This window comes from Spea bombifrons, chromosome 10 (genome assembly GCF_027358695.1).
Source record: "Spea bombifrons isolate aSpeBom1 chromosome 10, aSpeBom1.2.pri, whole genome shotgun sequence".
Lineage (NCBI taxonomy): Eukaryota > Metazoa > Chordata > Amphibia > Anura > Pelobatidae > Spea > Spea bombifrons.
In genome coordinates, this window is record NC_071096.1 from 17741736 (window position 1) to 17760363 (window position 18628).

The 18628-nt window shown below is 41.4% G+C and overlaps 1 protein-coding gene across 1 annotated transcript in view; it reads left to right on the forward strand.

Annotated features, from left to right (window-relative positions):
• The first annotated feature begins 1014 nt into the window (after window positions 1-1014).
• LOC128467394 (3-galactosyl-N-acetylglucosaminide 4-alpha-L-fucosyltransferase FUT3-like) overlaps window positions 1015-18628 on the forward strand; it is a 29612-nt gene continuing 11998 nt past the window's right edge. Inside the window, exon 1 of the mRNA XM_053449037.1 lies at window positions 1015-1156. The gene's annotated coding sequence lies outside the window, so the exon portion shown is untranslated. The remainder of the gene's footprint in view (window positions 1157-18628) is intronic.

The window sequence follows — 18628 nt, forward strand, 5'->3', positions numbered from 1 at the left end:
ATACGTATTATCGAAAGTTCTGCAGATAGCTCGATAGCAAGATCAAAGAGTGGGGACAGTGGACAACCCTGCCGTGTACCCTTACCCAAGGGAAACCAATTAGACTTAATATTATTTACTGTTAGTTGAGCCATGGGGGAGTTATATACAGCTCTGAAGGCATGAATAAATGGGAGACCAAAATGATGAAATTAAAAAAAATGGATAAGATAAGACCAGGAAATCCTATCAAAGGCCTTATCCACGTCACAACTTATTATAATACCCTTTTTAGAGGCCATTATAGCCGCAGTCACATTCCTGACATTTTGGGTAGAATGGTGACCTGTCACAAAAACTGTTTGAGAAGGAGATATGAGTTTCATTAAGATAGGCTGTAAACGAGCAGCCATGATTTTTGCAAAAATTTTTAGGTCTTGATTTAATAAGGAGATAGGTCTGTAAGAGGATAATATTGTAGGGTCTCTAAGAGGTTTGGGGATGACAATAATCCTGGATGCTGTAAACTCTTTGGGAGGGGTACCACCGGCTAGAAAATGATTATAGATCTCGGGAAGATGCACCGGTACATATGTTGTTAAAAGCTTGTAGTATTCTGCACTAAGACCGTCAGGGCCTGGGGTTTTACCATTAGGGAGATTTTTAATTATAGTTGAAATTTCCAGGGGGGTAAATAGTGCAGCAAGTTGCTCCCTATCTGCAGGCGATAATTTAGGAATATTAGCTCTATGAAAAATGTGAGAAACCATATTCGGGTTAGCCAGATCTTCTTTATAGAAGTCCTCTAAATAGTCTGCATACAATTGTGTGATATCATTAGGGTCTGATACCACCTCCTGGGCAGTGTTGGAGATTTGTACAACAGGATGATGAGCCGCTTTTGAATATTGAATCAGGTTCGTTAGGAGATATGTGAAGGGTGAAACATCATGAGCACAGCAAGGCAAAATCATTGACTGTAAAGTAAACTAACGTGTTTGTCTATGTATATAAACAGTTATGAGCTGTGAAGGGTGCAGCATTGGGAGCACAGCAAAGCAAAAACATTAACTGTAAAGTGAAACGTGTTCATTCACTTATAGAAACAGATATGAGCTGTGGGCCATCTAATTTTACAGGGAAATTTGTAATCGGCAGCAAACTATTCAGAAACAAGGTGAGTTTAAAAGGCTTCAGCTTAGTTCATTAGTTATATTGTCTGGAAAAAAATCAATATTAACAAGTTGATTTATTTCTAGTTCATTTGACTATTTTAGTAAAAGGAAAGAGGGCTTTTTTGCATTATTAATATTGTTTTCTACTCATTTTGGTGGATATAATAAAGATGTTTTAATCATTCTCAGTAATATAGATATAGTTCCAGATATGATTTTAACATGTTAATGGATTGATTGTAGTTACATTAATTTGTGTTACATGTTTTCGTACTGATGTCAAATCTTACCAAGTTATTCATAAGTATGACCCCTCTTTATAATGTGCACAAATCTTTTTGCGCTGATATACGGATATATCTGATTTAATAATCTGTATCTTTAATTTCTTGTATTACTTGTCGCATATTTTATAGTACCGGTATATGTTTTGTATAAGAAAACCTACAAGTTCTTTAACTTATAAACTACAGTAAAAGACTTTCTTTATACTGGTATGTCTGGTTTAATAATCGGCATCTTTGATATCTTGTATTCATTCTAACATACTTCATAATGTTTTTTTAAATTATTTATTTATTATTATTATTATTTATTGTTTTAAATAGCGCCATCAAATTCCCTAGCGCTGTACAATGGGTTATTTAATGCAGATTACAGGAAATTAAGTTTAAAAAATGATTTTAAACACCAATAGAGGATGTCAATATCCAAAAATAAAATCAGAGGACTCAAGAATCGATCAAATAATAGATAAAATGTATCCCTGTAGTATGCGGCCGAGTATATCACAACATTGTGCTTTTCCCTACGCACAATCAAAACATTAATATTATACAACACAGTTTTCTCAAATGTTATTGCAGAGACATTATATCCAGTTTAATAGTGTGTTCTTGTACTGAGGCTTCAATTCCATATATTTAATTATGAGGTAGGACGTCTGTAAAACACTGTTAGGATCAGTCATTGTGCTGTGTGATACTGTGTTACACTATGACACAGTTTTAAATGTACCACATTTGCTTGATTATAAGATAACCCTGATTATAAGACAAGCCCCCACAATTTGAATATTAATTTAGGAAAAAAGAAAAAGCCAGAATATAAGACTACCCTATAATAAAAAAAGTTTTATTAGTAAATATTATTTTTATTCTATGAACTATTTGTTCATATTTAATAAAAACTATGATTAAGAAAAATGCATTTTCTTGTTTTTATTTCCTTTTATTTGCCATCCTGCCCCACAGCTTGCTATTCTGCCCCAGAAATGCCTTATACCCCCTATATGCCACTCTGCCCTCCTGATATGCCTTATACCCCCTTACTTGTCAATCTGCCCCCCCGATAGTCTTATACCCCCCTATATGCCCCCCCCCGACTTACCGATGCATCCCTAGACTTGTCCTGCGTGCTCCAGACTCCCTGGTGTCAAGTGGGAGCAGCCATTGGATGTCTGCACAATGTGCACAGACAACCTCCTCTGCTACCCTTGACTTCAGCTGTGACTTCTATGACTGAGCACGGGTACTATAAAATGTCACGTCACTCCGGTGCTCCATTATAGAAGCCCCGGCGAAAGTGTCGGGTAGCAGTGGAGGTTGTCTGCGCGCATTACTCAGACGTTCACCGGCTGCCAGAGAGGAGGATCCAGGTCCCCAACAGTGCTGCGGGGAATCCTCTTTTCTGGCAGCTGGCGAACGTCTGCGTGATGAGTGCAGACAACCTCCACTTCTGCTGGCCCTTACTTCCACCAGGGCTTCTGTGGTGGAGCACCGGAAGGTCATGTGACGCTGGCGCTCCGTCATAGAAGCTCCAGCGTGCTGCGGGGGATCTGGAGCTTAGTCTTGTAGTCAGACCTCTATTTGAGGTTTGATTATAAGACGACCTCAAATATAAGACAAGGGCTATTTTTCAAAGCATTTGCTCTAAAGAAATCTGTGTCTTATAATCAACCAAATACGGTACTTTAATACATTCCTGGTTAACGCAAGTTAAGATAGCTACCCTTACTTTTAACACAGTACAAAGGTCTTAGATATTTAGCTTGTAAAATATCCTGAGTTGTTTGAGAATTATCTTGTTTCCAAGGTGTTACCTTAGTTCCTAGTTGTTACCTTTTCTATACCATACAGATATGGATTGTGCATGAGAAACAAAATTGTTTTGGACAACATTTTCGTTTAGTTAGCCGAATTCATTTTGGGAAAACAAATTTATTTTACCGACGGTTCAGCTTGGATAAAATTCTGCAAGGTTTATTATTTGGTAATGAAATATGGAGGGGTATTTTTGAAGCTCTACTGTGGGTCCTATAGGGCTAAATTTTGTATATACAGGAACAATCAAAACTACCCAGGGGTTGAGCCCCAATGATCGAATGGCCGATTGTATACTAACCAGGCATCAGGATACAAAGGGTTAAATCCAAAAGCAGGAAGTCAGGGTGCAAGCCGGAAGGTCAATGGATTGCCAAAGTACACCAGGTAATCAAAATGGGTAAAGCAGAGAAAGTGCTAAGCTACTGATACAGATACCAGCTAACTGTTAACCAATTAGATTGAAAGGGCTTTTATGAAGAAAGGGCTTTTATGTTTGAATATGGGGTTCTCTGATGACACCATTCTGTACAATCACACCTCCAGGAAAAAGCCTGCATCATCCACATAGAAGAGTGGAGTACAGCAACCGCAGAGCTCAGACGACGCATCTGCCTGTGTCTGCTGATGGAGGGGCGTAAAGGATTGCTGTGACGAGAGCTGTGACACAGACACAGCTTGGTTTCACAGGGTGGTCTGCATAGGAGACTGTGATGGCTCAGAAAAGCATTTTTATTCTTGCAAATGCATCTCTTAATGCTTGATTTCATATGGTGGTCTGTAGAGGGCTTGAGTTGTTTCAGGAAAGCTAGGCAAGGCACAGGCAGCAGGATTCTTGCTTATCCAGAATAACCAGAATAAGGCATTTCAAATAAGTTATACATTGGTTTGCATTTTACTCAGTGAAATAAGTTATTAATCGGGAAGGCGTCATATAAAATAACAGTAGTAATGTGCATTATGACATCAAACAATATCATGACTCGGGGTCGCTATGTATGGTGACCACCTATTAAAAAGATTCTTAACCTTACTTTCCTTGTGTAGAATGGATTCAATCCAATCCATTTGGAACAAAAATTGTACTCGGGATTTAACCATTTCCAAAGAAGGTGGCTGAGGCGATATCCATTGGGATAGAATGGCTTGTTTACCTACAGCTGAAAGGATGCTAAGAATGGGCCCGGCTCGGAAAGCACTGCGGTGTAGAGTTTGTGGAAATAATCCAAACACCGCCCATTCCGCCGTAGTTTGGAAGAGGATACCCAGGACTCCAGTTATATAATCCTGCAACTCCTTCCAGAATAGGACAATAGGCCCGCACGACCATAGACCATGAATGAGATCTGCACTTGACGTTTGACATTTCGGGCATTGGGAATGGTCAGCAAGACCCATGGAATATCGAAGCTTGGGAGTGACATGGGCCTTATGTAGTATTTTCCAAAACATTTCACTGTGATCTCTAGAGTCTAAGCCCCTTGCGTATCTCCCTCCATTTTGGGTCTAAAGATATTATAAATGGTTGCCATACGTAGCTGTTGGAGAGAAAATAATAATGTGAAAGAATCTAGGACATTTTTTAAGTTACTACCCGTGAGACTGGGAGAGATGGTATGTACAGAATTGCGGAGCTGTAAGTAATGGATAGGATGGATCACTATACAGGAGAATTTTGTCTGTAATTGTGTATAGGTGAGTAATTTACCTGATTTTTGATCTAAGAAATCATTTACCAAATGACCACCACATGAGCTAGACTAAAGATAACATCCTCCCTGCCATGATGGAACCCTTATGTACCAGGGAGAGAAATCTGGAGCAACTAGGATCCAAATGCATGCGGCGTCGAACACGCTCCCATGCCCGTGACGTGTAATAAAAGAGGGAGTTGGACACCAGATGCAGGAGGGAGGCCAAGGAAATGAGGAGACAATGTGGGGACAGCTGTTGTTCCAGGGGAAAGTTGACAAATGTAGAACGAGCTTGAATCCAATCTACCGCAAAGTGTTAATTACCGCATTTGCGATTATAAGACGACCCTGATTATAAGACCACCCCCAAAATCTGAATATTAATTTAGGAAAAAAACTAAAAAGCCTGAGTATAAGACGATCCTATAGGAAAAAAGTTTTACTAGTAAATGTTAATTAATGTAAACTATGTAAACTATTTTTTTTAATAAAAGCTATGATTGAGAAAAATATTTTGTTTTTAATTCCTTGTATTTTCCAACCTGCCCCCCAGTTATGCACATCTGCCCCCAGGCTTGTCACTCTGCCCCATAAATGCCTTAAACCCCCTATATGCCACTGTGCCCCATGATATGCCTTTTAACCCTCTAAATGCCACTGTGCCCCATGATATGCCTTTTAACCCTCTATATGCCACTGTGCCCCATGATATGCCTTTTGACCCCCTATATGCCACTGTGCCCCATGATATGCCTTTTAACCCTCTAAATGCCACTGTGCCCCATGATATGCCTTTTAACCCTCTATATGCCACTGTGCCCCATGATATGCCTTTTGACCCCCTATATGCCACTCTGCCTCCAGAAATGCCTTATACCCCTATATGCCAATCTGGCATTTAGGGGGTTAAAAGGCATTTCTGGAGGCAGAGTGGCATTAAGGGGGTTAAAAGGCATATCATAGAGCACTCTGCCTACAGAAATGCCTTATGCCCCCCATTTAACACCCCCCCAAAAATAAAAAATCTTTCCGGACATTGATCTCTCTTTATGCCCCTAATGTTGGACAATCACAATTTCTTAATAAGCTACTTAAAGTTGCTAGCAAGGTACAATGGGGCTCATATATTTTATGTGGCGATTTTAATACCGTAATGGACACTAATCTAAATTCTACCTCACTCTCTAGAACCCAACCCACTTTCTTATCATCATGGATGTGGGAAAGAGACCTTTATGACACCTGGAGGATCAATCACAGAACAGAGAGGGGTTATACTAATTTATCAGCAGCACATAACACCTATTCACGTTTGGATATGTTCCTGGTGGATAGAATATTTTTACGATCCATATTAGCTTCAACTATCGAAACTATAACATGGTCCGACCATGCGGCAATCACACTCACGCTTGACGATGAGATATCCTCGCATGGAGTCCATCAATGGCGCATTAGCCCTTTCTTACTGTCTCACCAGGAATGTTCAAAACGTTTACATACTGATATTGAGGAGTATTTCAAAATTAATGCACCCTCTGTAGAAAGCCCCATATCTGTATGGAATTGTCATAAAGCAGTGATTCGAGGTTTATGTATTAAATACGGATCCATACTCAAAAAACAAAGAGAAAAACAATTAACGGATCTCCTGACTAAATTGCGAAATACAGAACAAGCTAATATAGCCTCACCATCTGATATACTAGCCTCACCATCTGATATACTAGACGCGATCTCCGTTGCCACATGCTGACAACATATGAAAAAGTCCACCGAAAGACACAAGCCCACTATTACGCTCAAGACAATAAAACGGGTAAACTATTAGCACATCGCTTAAAAAAGCGACAATTAAATTCCCGCATTCCTTTTCTCATTCACCTGACCTCTAACAATAAGCTCTTCTCCCCATTTGACATCTCTAATGGTTTTAAAACCTATTATTCTCATTTATATAACTTAATAGACTCGATTATATCCCCCCCCCAGATCACATAAAAGCTATTCAGACATATCTGGACCGCTTACATCTACCACGATTGAATTCTTTCCAATTAAATAAATTAAACGAGGAGATCACCACAGAAGAGATTCAAAAAACCATACGTTCTCTTCCATCCGGCAAGGCCCCTGGCCCTGACGGTTTTACTAGCATATATTATAAAACCTATAACACTAGTCTGTCCCCCTATTTACGAAACTTAGTCGGGTGGCTATGTCCAGTGGTTCACTGCCCAAAAAAAAATTACAAGCCCTGATCACCACCCTCCCAAAACCAGGCAAATCGACTGACCACCCTCAAAATTTTAGACCGATCTCTCTACTGAATCAGGACCTAAACATATATGCAAAAGTCCTAGCTAATAGAATTGCCTTAATTCTCCCACATCTGGTGAACCAAGAACAGTCGGGTTTTGTCTCGGGCCGTCAGACCTCTGACAACACCAGAAGACTATTAAATATCTTCCATTATATTGAGGAGGACAGCACCCCTGCTTTGATCCTCGCCTTAGATGCCTATCTTTTGATAGGTTGCGCTGGTCATATGTTTTCTCGGTATTAGAACATATGGGTTTTACTGGTAGTATATTGCTGGCAGTGTCATCTTTATATTCCAACCCCTCAGCGAAAGTTTTATCTAATGGTGCCTTATCTGAGGAATTCAATATTACAAATGGGTCACGACAGGGGTGCCCTCTTTCCCCTTTAATTTATATCTTATCCATGGAGCCACTGGCTCAGGCCCTTTGACTGGATGACAGAGTATTAATGGTAGAGATCATCTCATCTCTCTATATGCGGATGATGTCATCCTCTCCCTCGCCACGCCAGAAACATCTTTACCCGCAGTTATGGAAAACATCAACACATACGGTCACCTGTCATATTATCATTTAACCCCTTAATGACAAAGCCTGTGTAATCGATGAGGCAAAAACGTAAGTATTAAAAAAATAAAAAAATACACTTTTGCTGCTTCAGCTAATGAAAAAAGTTAGGATACTTAACCTGGGTACCAACCATATCATTTCTGCCAATTAAAAAAAAAATAGTTGGGGTAATAGGCGGAAGGGGAGCCATATTCAAAGGGAAGGGGGCTGCATTGGGACAACAATTAAATGCAAAATGGGGTGGCTAGGGGGTATAAGTACACAAAAAGGTGGTTAGGGCACCACATAAATCAATACACAAAGGTGAGGGGCTGGGTTCAAATTACATGGGTCAGTCATTAACAATGCAAAGGGGGGCATCAATACACAAGGGAGGGGGCTGGCTGGGGACATCACATAAATCAATACACAAGGGTGTTGGGGCATAAAGTACAAAGGGGGCTGGCTGTGGGCACAAATCCACATGGGGCAATATACAAGGGGCATAATGTACAAAGGGGTCTGGCTGGGGGCACAAATCCACATGGGGCAATACACAAGGGTGTGGGGGGAAATACATTAAAACCAAAGGGGGAGCTGGCTGGGCATCAATACACAAGGGGGAAAAACAAACAAACAAACCAGTGTGGAAAGCATTTTGGATGTGGGTGTCAGTGTCGCAGAGCCTGTCCTGGTGTGTGTGTTTGGATATCAGTGTGCAGAGCCTGTCCTGGTGTGTGTGTGTGTGTGTTTGGGCGTCTGTGTGGCAGAGCCTGTCCTGGTGTGTGTTTGGATGTTGATGTGGCAGAGCCTGTCCTGGTGTGTGTGTCTGGGTGTCGGTGTGTGCAGAGCCTGTCCTGGTGTGTGTGTTTGGGTGTCGGTGTTGCAGAGCTTGCACTGGTGTGTGTGTTTGGGTGTCGGTGTTGCAGAGCTTGTACTGGTGTCAGGGCAGGCTGTTTGGGGACAAAATTGGCTCACCCTGGGCTGTTGGGGATAAAGTTGGCTCACTCTGGACTGTAATTTGTTAATGTTATCTTGGTGCTGGTCGGGTTCTATGTGGGCAGTGTGGACACCAGGGCTGGCTTTGGGGATGTGCATCCTGTGATCTATGCCTGTAATTTAGGGGGTTTTATCTATACATTTAATGCTTAGTTGTTATGTGATTTGTATTTCTTATTCAGTTGATCTATACATGCACGTGCTGTTTACATGTGTTGTTTATTTGATCTATACCTGAACTACCGGGAGTAAGTAAAACAGAGGTGTGGCTTAGTGAATGAGGGACAAAGGGACTCTGGGGATAATTACAGACAGGGGCCCAAGGAAATGCCTAGGGTCCAATTTTTCCATATTTAAATTTTATTTTGTTACAAAGATTCGCTGTTTTTTAATGTATTAAACATAATTTTTTTTACTGCCAGTCCCATCACATTACATCAATATGCGTTAGAAAATCAGGAAAAGATGGGCATGTATAGTGGGCTGATTCGGTGGCGCAACGGGCCACTTAACTAGACTTGCCCCCCAGGCCTTAGGCTGCCATCCCTCCCCTGACAATAATATTGGGTAGAGTGTAAAAGCCTTCTTTCTAGGATATTAAACTGCCCTATAAATTGGTCGCCTCAATTAATTTTACTTTTTCTAGGGATACAAAATGTTTCCCCACAATAACGGGAATTATTCTGGATCATTTGCATTATTGCAAAAAACACTCTTGCAAGCAAATGGAAAACTGTGGAGATTCCCTCTATTGATATAGTCATTTCCAAACTAAATACTACATATTCCTACGAAAAAATTCTAGCTTGAGGTTCAGGCAACACAAAATTCTCTATCAGATGGAAACCATGGTATTCTTCATCCTATTGTATAGATATTTGAGGTTCTTTAGTATATTTAAGGATTCCAGACCAACTCTCTTCAATTTAACAAATGCTATCTGTAACTACAGTCATCATTACTGGTATGGCATGACAACTATTAAAACTATTCACTATAAAATACTTGAGCAGATATACACTTATGATTTTTAAAATTCACTCAGGCATACTGTTCTGTTCCTCTTCCTTTACAGGGAAGTTTTCTTGTTTACGTTTTTTATTACCTTATAACGTTAAAATGTAACTGAGATACATGCTTATCAAGATGGTTTGAGTTTTCACTGTAATGACAGCTGCGACTGTCTTGGTTTGATCATAACTGACAGCTGTGACTGTCTCCCATGTATTACTATTTGTGTTATTTGTACTTCTTATTTCTTTGAAAATTAATAAAAAACTATTGAAAGTAAAAAATCTTACCGGTGCTTCTGACTCCCGGTGTGTTGTCCGGGCAGCATGTAGACGTCTACGCGATTCGCGTAGGCAACTTCCGCTGCAGCCGTAAGGAGGTGTGGTTAGCAGCGGGGGTTTGTCTGCTGCCCCGGCTACACACCGGGGACTCAGATGCACCGGTAAGTTATCGGGGGGGGCAGGAGGATCCAGGTCCCCTGCAGCGCGACGGGGATCTGTATCTCAGTCTCATAGTCAGACCTATTTGAGGTCTGATTGTATGACGACCCCGATTATAAGATGGGGGAATTTTTCAGAGCATTTGCTTTGAAAAAAACCTTGTCTTATAATCGGGTAAATACGGTAGCTACTAAGTTATAATCAGATAAGTTTGGCAAGTTTGCGCCACCATTATGGACCGGTTGTTGGAGTTTGATCATTTTTGTTGTGCCATAAAAATTGTCGCAGAATCTTATTATTGAACAAAACATCCTTTTTCTTTAAGGTAATTCGCAACTTTTGAAGTGGATAGAGCAGTTTCGGGAAGATAACCATTTTATATAAGTGGCAGCGCCCCAGGAAGGAAAGATGAAATTTAGACCAAGTTTTAAGGGAGCGTTCCATGTGACGTAACAATGGAACAAAATATAACTGATAAAGGTGTGATAGATTAGTCGGGATATTAAGCCCCAAATATTTCAAAGTGGGGGAGGGAGTCCACTTAAATAGGAAGTTATTTCCCCATTTCTGCCTAGCTTGCGGAAAAATGGGAAGCGCTTCTGTTTTCTGTTCATCAACCAGAAACCCTGAGGCCATTTGAAAGTGTTCCAACAGATAGGAACAGCAAGAGATCATCGGCAAAGGCAGCAACTTTCATGTCGGCAGACCCAACCGAGACTCCCTGAAAGTCTGCAGAACTTTCGATAATACGTATTATCGAAAGTTCTGCAGATAGCTCGATAGCAAGATCAAAGAGTGGGGACAGTGGACAACCCTGCCGTGTACCCTTACCCAAGGGAAACCAATTAGACGTAATATTATTTACTGTTAGTTGAGCCATGGGGGAGTTATATACAGCTCTGAAGGCATGAATAAATGGGAGACCAAAATGATGAAATTAAAAAAAAAAGATAAGACCAGGAAATCCTATCAAAGGCCTTATCCACGTCACAACTTATTATAATACCCTTTTTATTTTTTTGAGTTTAGAGGCCATAATAGCCGCAATCACATTCCTGACATTTTGGGTAGAATGGTGACCTGTCACAGAACCTGTTTGAGAAGCAGATATGAGTTTCATTAAGATAGGCTGTAAACGAGCAGCCATGATTTTTGCAAAAATTTTTAGGTCTTGATTTAATAAGGAGATAGGTCTGTAAGAGGATAATATTGTAGGGTCTCTAAGAGGTTTGGGGAGGACAATAATCCTGGATGCTGTAAACTCTTTGGGAGGGGTACCACCGGCTACAAGCTATAAGCTGCTCCCTATCTGCAGGCGATAATTTAGGAATATTAGCTCTATGAAAAATGTGAGAAACCATATTCGGGTCAGCCGGATCTTCTTTATAGAAGTTCTCTAAATAGTCTGCATACAATTGTGTGATATCATTAGGGTCTTATACCACCTCCCGGGCAGTGTTGGAGATTTGTACAACAGGATGATGAGCCGTTTTTGAATATTGAATCAGGTTCGCTAGGAGTCTCCCGGATCTATTAACCCACCTGAAGAAGGCATTTCTAGCATAGTTATGGGAAAGTTGAGCCTTTTCATTGGCCCAAGCTTCAAATAGCGATTTGGTCTCTTTGTAAACCTTCACCGTATGAGGCGTATTGAATGTTTTATAGGCAACATACGATCTGGAAAGATCATCGGTTAGTTGAGTGAACCGTGCCTCAGCCTCCCACCTGCGCCCTGCTACATAGGCGATAATGTGCCCCCTCATTACAGGTTTAGAGGCCCCCCAGAATAAATCCGGATTGTCCAGGTGGACATGATTGTCGTCTACATAATCATTACACTTTGCAATCAAAAAGGCTTTGAATGCTTCGGAGTGATAGAGATATGAGGGAAACCGCCAGTTACGAGAAGTGCAAAGGGAGACATTCAGTCAAACATCCAACCAAATGGGAGCGTGGTCGGATACTACCATTTGGCCCACCGTCGCATCCAACAAACGATGTAAGAGTATGTCTGGAATAAATAGGTAGTCAATTCTGGAGAACTAGTCATGTGGGTGGGAGTAAAAAGTGTACTGTCTGTCAACTGGGTTAAGGTATCTCCAACCATCCCTCAAAGAAAAGTATTCCAGCATGGGCAGGGAGGATAATGCTGCTGAGCGCTCAGATCTCCCTGAAACATCTAAGGTAGAGTTTGCCACCAAATTAAACTCACCCCCAGGATAACATTAGGAGCGGACATTCCCAGGAGGAGTTCATAGATTTTATTCAAAAAGGTAGTATGTCCAAAAGAGGGGGCATAAACATTAACCAACGTAAATGTTTTGGTATATAATTTAACAGTGAGGATAATGTACCTTCCATCTGGGTCCCTAGACTCAACCACAAAAGGCAGTCTTTTGGAAAATAAAATGGAAACCCCCTAGATTTTTTAACATACATGAAGGAATAGCACTCTCTGAGCCAGGGCGCCCTCAAGGCGTTATGAGCAGGGTCACACCAGTGTGTCTCCTGAAGATATATAATGTCTGGATGCAAACGTTTAAGATGACTAAGAACCTTCTTTCTCATAATCGGGGTATTTAAGCCTTCAGCATTCCAGGACAATAGGCGCAAAGAGGATGACAAACTGTTAGTACAACTAGATTGTGTCATAGGTACAAAGTGATTTAGGATGGACACTTAACCGATACCCCGTGATACACAAGAAGCCACCAACCAGCTTGACCCAGGGGAGTCCCAACAAGCCCCCCATGGTGACCAGAAACCAATGCACATATCAAGTACATAGTGTAATAGAATGTGACACTTTTCCCATTTTGTTTTTTTTGAACCAAAACATGGCGTTTAGGATTTCACAGCACAGTGAAAAATAAATGTCCCAATCGGTTACAGCAAAAAAAAAAATGTTTTGTTTGATTTCCTGGTCCCAGTCCCTCCACCCAACCTAACTATAACCCACCTTTATCTCCCAACTAACTAATGCCAAGGTCCAACAAAGTACAGCTGGTCTAGAATTTTGTTGCCAAGAAAGTATGGAGAAATGAGCAATCTGTGGATGATAAGGCCCGTACCCCAAACCCCCCCAGACAACCTAACTAACCCCCCCCGCACCCTTTTATCAAACTAATGTTGAAAGGTGGTCACACAAAAAACAAAAATAAAAACGCAAAATAAAAAGTCAAATGTCGGGCAGAAAACGAAAAAAAAATATTAATAAAGAAAGCCCGCCAAGCACGCTGGTGGGCCCTACCTCACCGCCCGTTAGATTTGTTCAGGGCCGAAGTACCGGAGAGGGTCACAGCATGTATCAGTGGCAGCCAGATGTAGAAAGCTGATGTAATGGAGATGATGCAGCCGATGCAATCGATGGCCTCACTCACGCGGCACTCCACAAGCAAAACAGGCGTCGGATGCAATATGGCACACCTGGTGTCAGAATCAGCCAGTCACAGTCTTCGCCAGCCCCGTAATCCCCAACACAACACCCTGAAAACACGCCACCTGTGTACCTCGATTCCCCAGCGATATCGCCGACTGCACGGCAACTCGCCAAGGCCACCGCAGCAGAACAGCGAAACCAAGTAGGGTAAGTAGCAGGCTTTGCCAGTTGTTACCAGACCGGAGCAGGCAGGTAAGTGGGTCCCAGCGGATAGATGATATTGATGTGTCCGTGGAAATGCTGCGCCGAAGTAGGGCAATCCCCACAGCAGGTCAACAGGCTCAAAAGAGGCCTCAACTCCCAGGCCGCAGCACGATGTGCGGAAATTGCAGCTCCGAAGTAAAAATTAGTGAGTAACGGTTGAAAATTCGTTTTGAGACGGTTAGATGACTATAGATGTTAGTTGAAGATGAGGAGCGTGATTAAAAAGCAGCCATCTCAAGGGCCCGCCTCCCCGAAGTCCTCCCAGGTGTCTTTTATACAGGTAACAAGCTGAGATTGTGAGTTTTAAAGGGAGTGTTCCTAATCTCAGCCTGTTAGCCGTATAAAAGACACCTTCCACAGAAGCAATCAATCAGATTCCAAACTCTCCACCATGGCCAAGACCAAATAGCTGTCCAAGGATGTCAGGAACAAGATTGTAGACCTACACAAGGCTGGAATGGGCTACAAGACCATGGCCAAGCAGCTTGGTGAGAAGGTGACGATAGTTCGTGTGATTATTCATAAATACAAGAAACATAAAATAATTGTCAATCTCCCTCGGCCTGGGACTCCATGCAAGATCTCACCTCATGGAGTTTCAATGATCATGAGAACGGCGAGGAATCAGCCCAGAACTAGACGGGAGGATCTTGTCAATGATCTTTGTCAGTGGGCAAAAGTACAAAATCAGCAGGGGATCAAATAATTTTTTCCTGCACTGTAGCACTAGCTTGGTACCTTTTGTTTTTAACACTAATTTCTAAACTTGTATTTCTTGCCACTTCTTGAAAATTGCAAGAGCTTTTTAGCTTTGTTCACGAAGCTGTAAAAAGAATATGATTATTTTCACCTAAAGCTCAGATTTATATATAAGAATAGTGACTGGATCACACCACACAAAAACAAAAGTTTAGAATTTTAGAAAAAAATACTTTTCTAAAATTAGAAAAGGTGCAAAGGAGTCATTACCAGTCTGAACAGTTTAAATGGAATTATTTAAAAATTGGATTATTAAAGACAACACAGAATTGTATCAGGTTTGTCAGTAAGAGAAAAAATTGAAGAAACCACTGTGGTACCCTGCAGAAAAGGCCAAAATAGCAAAGAACTGTCACACACATTTTATTTTTAAAAACTAGACACCCCAAGGCATTTCAAATGCTGGTATTTTAACCATTTCCATGCACTAATTCTACCATCAGCCTTTGTCAAACTTTATGGTAGTAAAAATGTTTTGTATTTTTTCACACACGTTGTATTCCAGGTATAAATTAACCGCTCCTGGTATATGTCACTGCCAAATAAAACCCCAATATGTGTTCCGCAACATCTCCTGAGCGCAGCGATACCCCACATGCATGGGTTTTTCATGTTGTTCGAGGACTAAAAGGCCCTTTTTGAGAGATGTTCATTTTTCAAATTGGAATCCTATGTCGGGTATCTTTGAAGCCAGCCAATACAATTTACCCCATCAAACCAAATATTTTTGAAAACTAGACACCCCAAGGTATTTGAAATGCTGGTATTTTAACTCTTTCCATGCACTAATTTTACCACCAGCCTTTGTCAAACTGTATGGTAGTAAATTTTTTTTTAATTTTTTTCCCACACACGTTGTAGTTCAGGTATACATTTACCGCTACTGGTATATGTCCCTGTCAAACAACACCCCAATATGTGTTCAGCAACATATCCCGAGTGCAGTGATATCCCACATGCATGGGTTTGTTGCGTTATTTGGGAGGTAAAAGGCCACCTTTGTGAGGTGTGTATTTTTTGCCATTTAGACATCTGGTCAGTCTGTGCCCACGTCCCATATTTGGAACATCTTTGAAGCCGGCCAATTCAATTTACCCCATCAAATCATACATTTTTTAAAACTAGGCACCCTATGGGCATTTATAATGCCAATATTGTAACTTTTCACGCGGGGATTTTTGTGAAGCTAAAGCGTGAATTGTAGGACTTGCTCATAAAAAACGTATTTTTGTTTATTTTTTTGGTGACAGTGGAGAATTTTTACGTTACCATATTTAAAAAAAAAAGTAAATTTTTTTTAAATTTTTACTTATTAGTAAAGATTAGTGAGCTGGGCTCCATTGACCTTGCATGGTTGAATGCAGTAGGAGGAGCTCAAGAGCTGGATAGACCCTCTGTGAACTCATTCAGTTCTCTATTGTTGACGCCATCTTGTGAATGACGCAACATCATTTGCATGATGGCACTAATGAATGCATTACCTGTATTCAACCTACAAGTGGAGCCAGATTCTCAGGAGGGTCTGGAGAGACTCTCCTGATGTCAGGACCCGGGCGAGCAGGTCTGGTAGGAGTCCATGTGCAGGGGATACGGGGGACTCTGTCTGTACCCCTTTATGCATGGTGACAGAGAGATAGGTACAGACAGAGTAGCAGAACTGGAAAGGCAGAGAGACGGGAGCTGAGGCAGGTACAGGCTAGGGAGCTGAGGCAGAGAGACGGGACCTGAGGCAGGTACAGGCTCGGGAGCTGAGGCAGAGAGACGGGAGCTGAGGCAGGTACGGGTGCAGGCACAGGCACAGTCTCAGGTGCAGGCACAGGCACAGGCACAGGCTCGGGTGCAGGTACAGGCACGGGCTCGGGTGCAGGTACAGGCACAATTCCAAAATAATGCCCCAGCGGGGACAAGGGTAAGTTACAACTACAAATAAACCAATCCCGTTCCCGGGATCAAAAAATACCCTGATTATAACCCCACCCTAAAACATGACTTTTATTAATATGTTTATTAAAAGGTATAACCAAAAAAAGATTTTTAAAAACACCAGTGTCACCAGTCCTACCATAAAAGGTATACGTCACAGTAACATAAGCTGTGTAACACTAATATTAGGTCGTACATACTGATGATGGCTGCAGTCCTAACAACAGAAATAATTCAATTATGACCAGTGACAGAGGCTAATTAAAAACTCAGACAAGTAGCCCCCCTGACATGTTTCGCTCCTCAGAGCTTCATCAGAGGTCTGGGCTAATGGCTTCCAAAATGGGGACTGTTTGGCCTTATATCTCCTTTGTTAGTGACATCACGGATTCAATACCTCAGAGCACGGAGAAACTGCTCTGAGGAATTCACTTTCCAAAAGGAATGTGAGAATTTAAAGTCTAGATTCATGGCTAAGGGATACCCCATCAAGTGTTTAAAAAAAGCGTTTAGAAGGGCAAAGAATACCAGCAGAGATCGGGCACTCCATGAAGACAAGGTAGACAATGGTTCCCCACAAGTGATACGGTGCATTGGAACTTATGAATGCTACTCTACTGAGGTGTCAATGATTTTTAAGAGGCACTGGAGATTACTGACCATTGATCCAGACCTAAAAGATGTAATCGGAAATAGACCAATGATTACATATAGACGTGGCCCTAACCTTAAAGACATGCTTGTACATAGTCATTTTATGACTGATAAAAAAAGAGAAAGGAACGTGATTGAAATCCCAACTGGTTGGTTCATGTGGGAACTGTAGCTTTTGCAAATATCTACCTACTGTAAAAACATTTCGGAATCCCGTGGATGGCAGGAATTATGAAGTCAGACAATTCATAAATTGTAAAAGTAAGGGAATTGTATATGCTGCTAAATGTAGCTGTGATAAATTGTACATAGGGAAAACCATCCAGGAGTTCCGTAGACGAATATCCCAACATCTGGGCACGATTAGGAGGAAAGAAGAAACATCTTTGGCCCGTCATGTTATTTTTTTCCATGGTGGAGATCTAGAGTCTCTGAGGTTTTGGGGTATCTCTCAACTTAAACTTGGTCCACGAAAAGGGAATCTGGATCGATTACTATTAAAAGAGGAAGCCAAGTGGATCTATAGACTCAAAAGTTTGAGTCCTCTAGGTTTAAATGAAGGTTTCTCCTTCTCAGCCTATTTGTAGATTTTAAATAATAGGACTCTGATTTGTAACATTGATTATCTGATAATGATTTACTTACTTTATATGGAGGTATGGCCATGTTATGGAGACTTACATTGTGATAGGGATATTTGGGAAGGGAATTATTCAATTGTGAAGCGTATAACTATGTACGGTAAATATGCCAAAATGATGTAAATTTGCACTGGTGTTTTTTGGATGTGGTGCCTTGATGGTTTTTGGTGTCCTTGGTGGGATTTGAACCCTAGACCCCTGTGCTGCAGGGCAACGGTATAGGCCGCTGAGCCACTGTGCTGCCTGGCAATTTGCATTGGTGAACCGGGTGTAATGTGAATAATAAGAATTACAATGGATAGGAGATCTAGTAATAGGAGTAGTTCTGAGTGGAAAGGAACATCTATGATTGGTGAGAATAACTGTCAGTCAATTTCTTTGACTGCTCACCTTTGGGAATTGGAGAGAACCACTGCCCATCATGTATATGGAATTCTATTGGACTATGTGGGTGATGTCATGCTTAGCCACCTTTAAAGCAATTGGCTGGATCTGGCAACACATCTAATACATCGGTAACCATTGGATATGATTGTTCCCTCCCCGAATCCGTGATGTCACTAACAAAGGAGATATAAGGCCAAACAGTCTCCATTTTGGAAGCCATGAGCCCAGACCTCTGATGAAGCTCTGAGGAGCGAAACATGTCAGGGGGGCTACTTGTCTGAGTTTTAGCCTCTGTCACTGGTCATAATTGAATTATTTCTGTTGTTAGGACTGCAGCCATCAACAGTA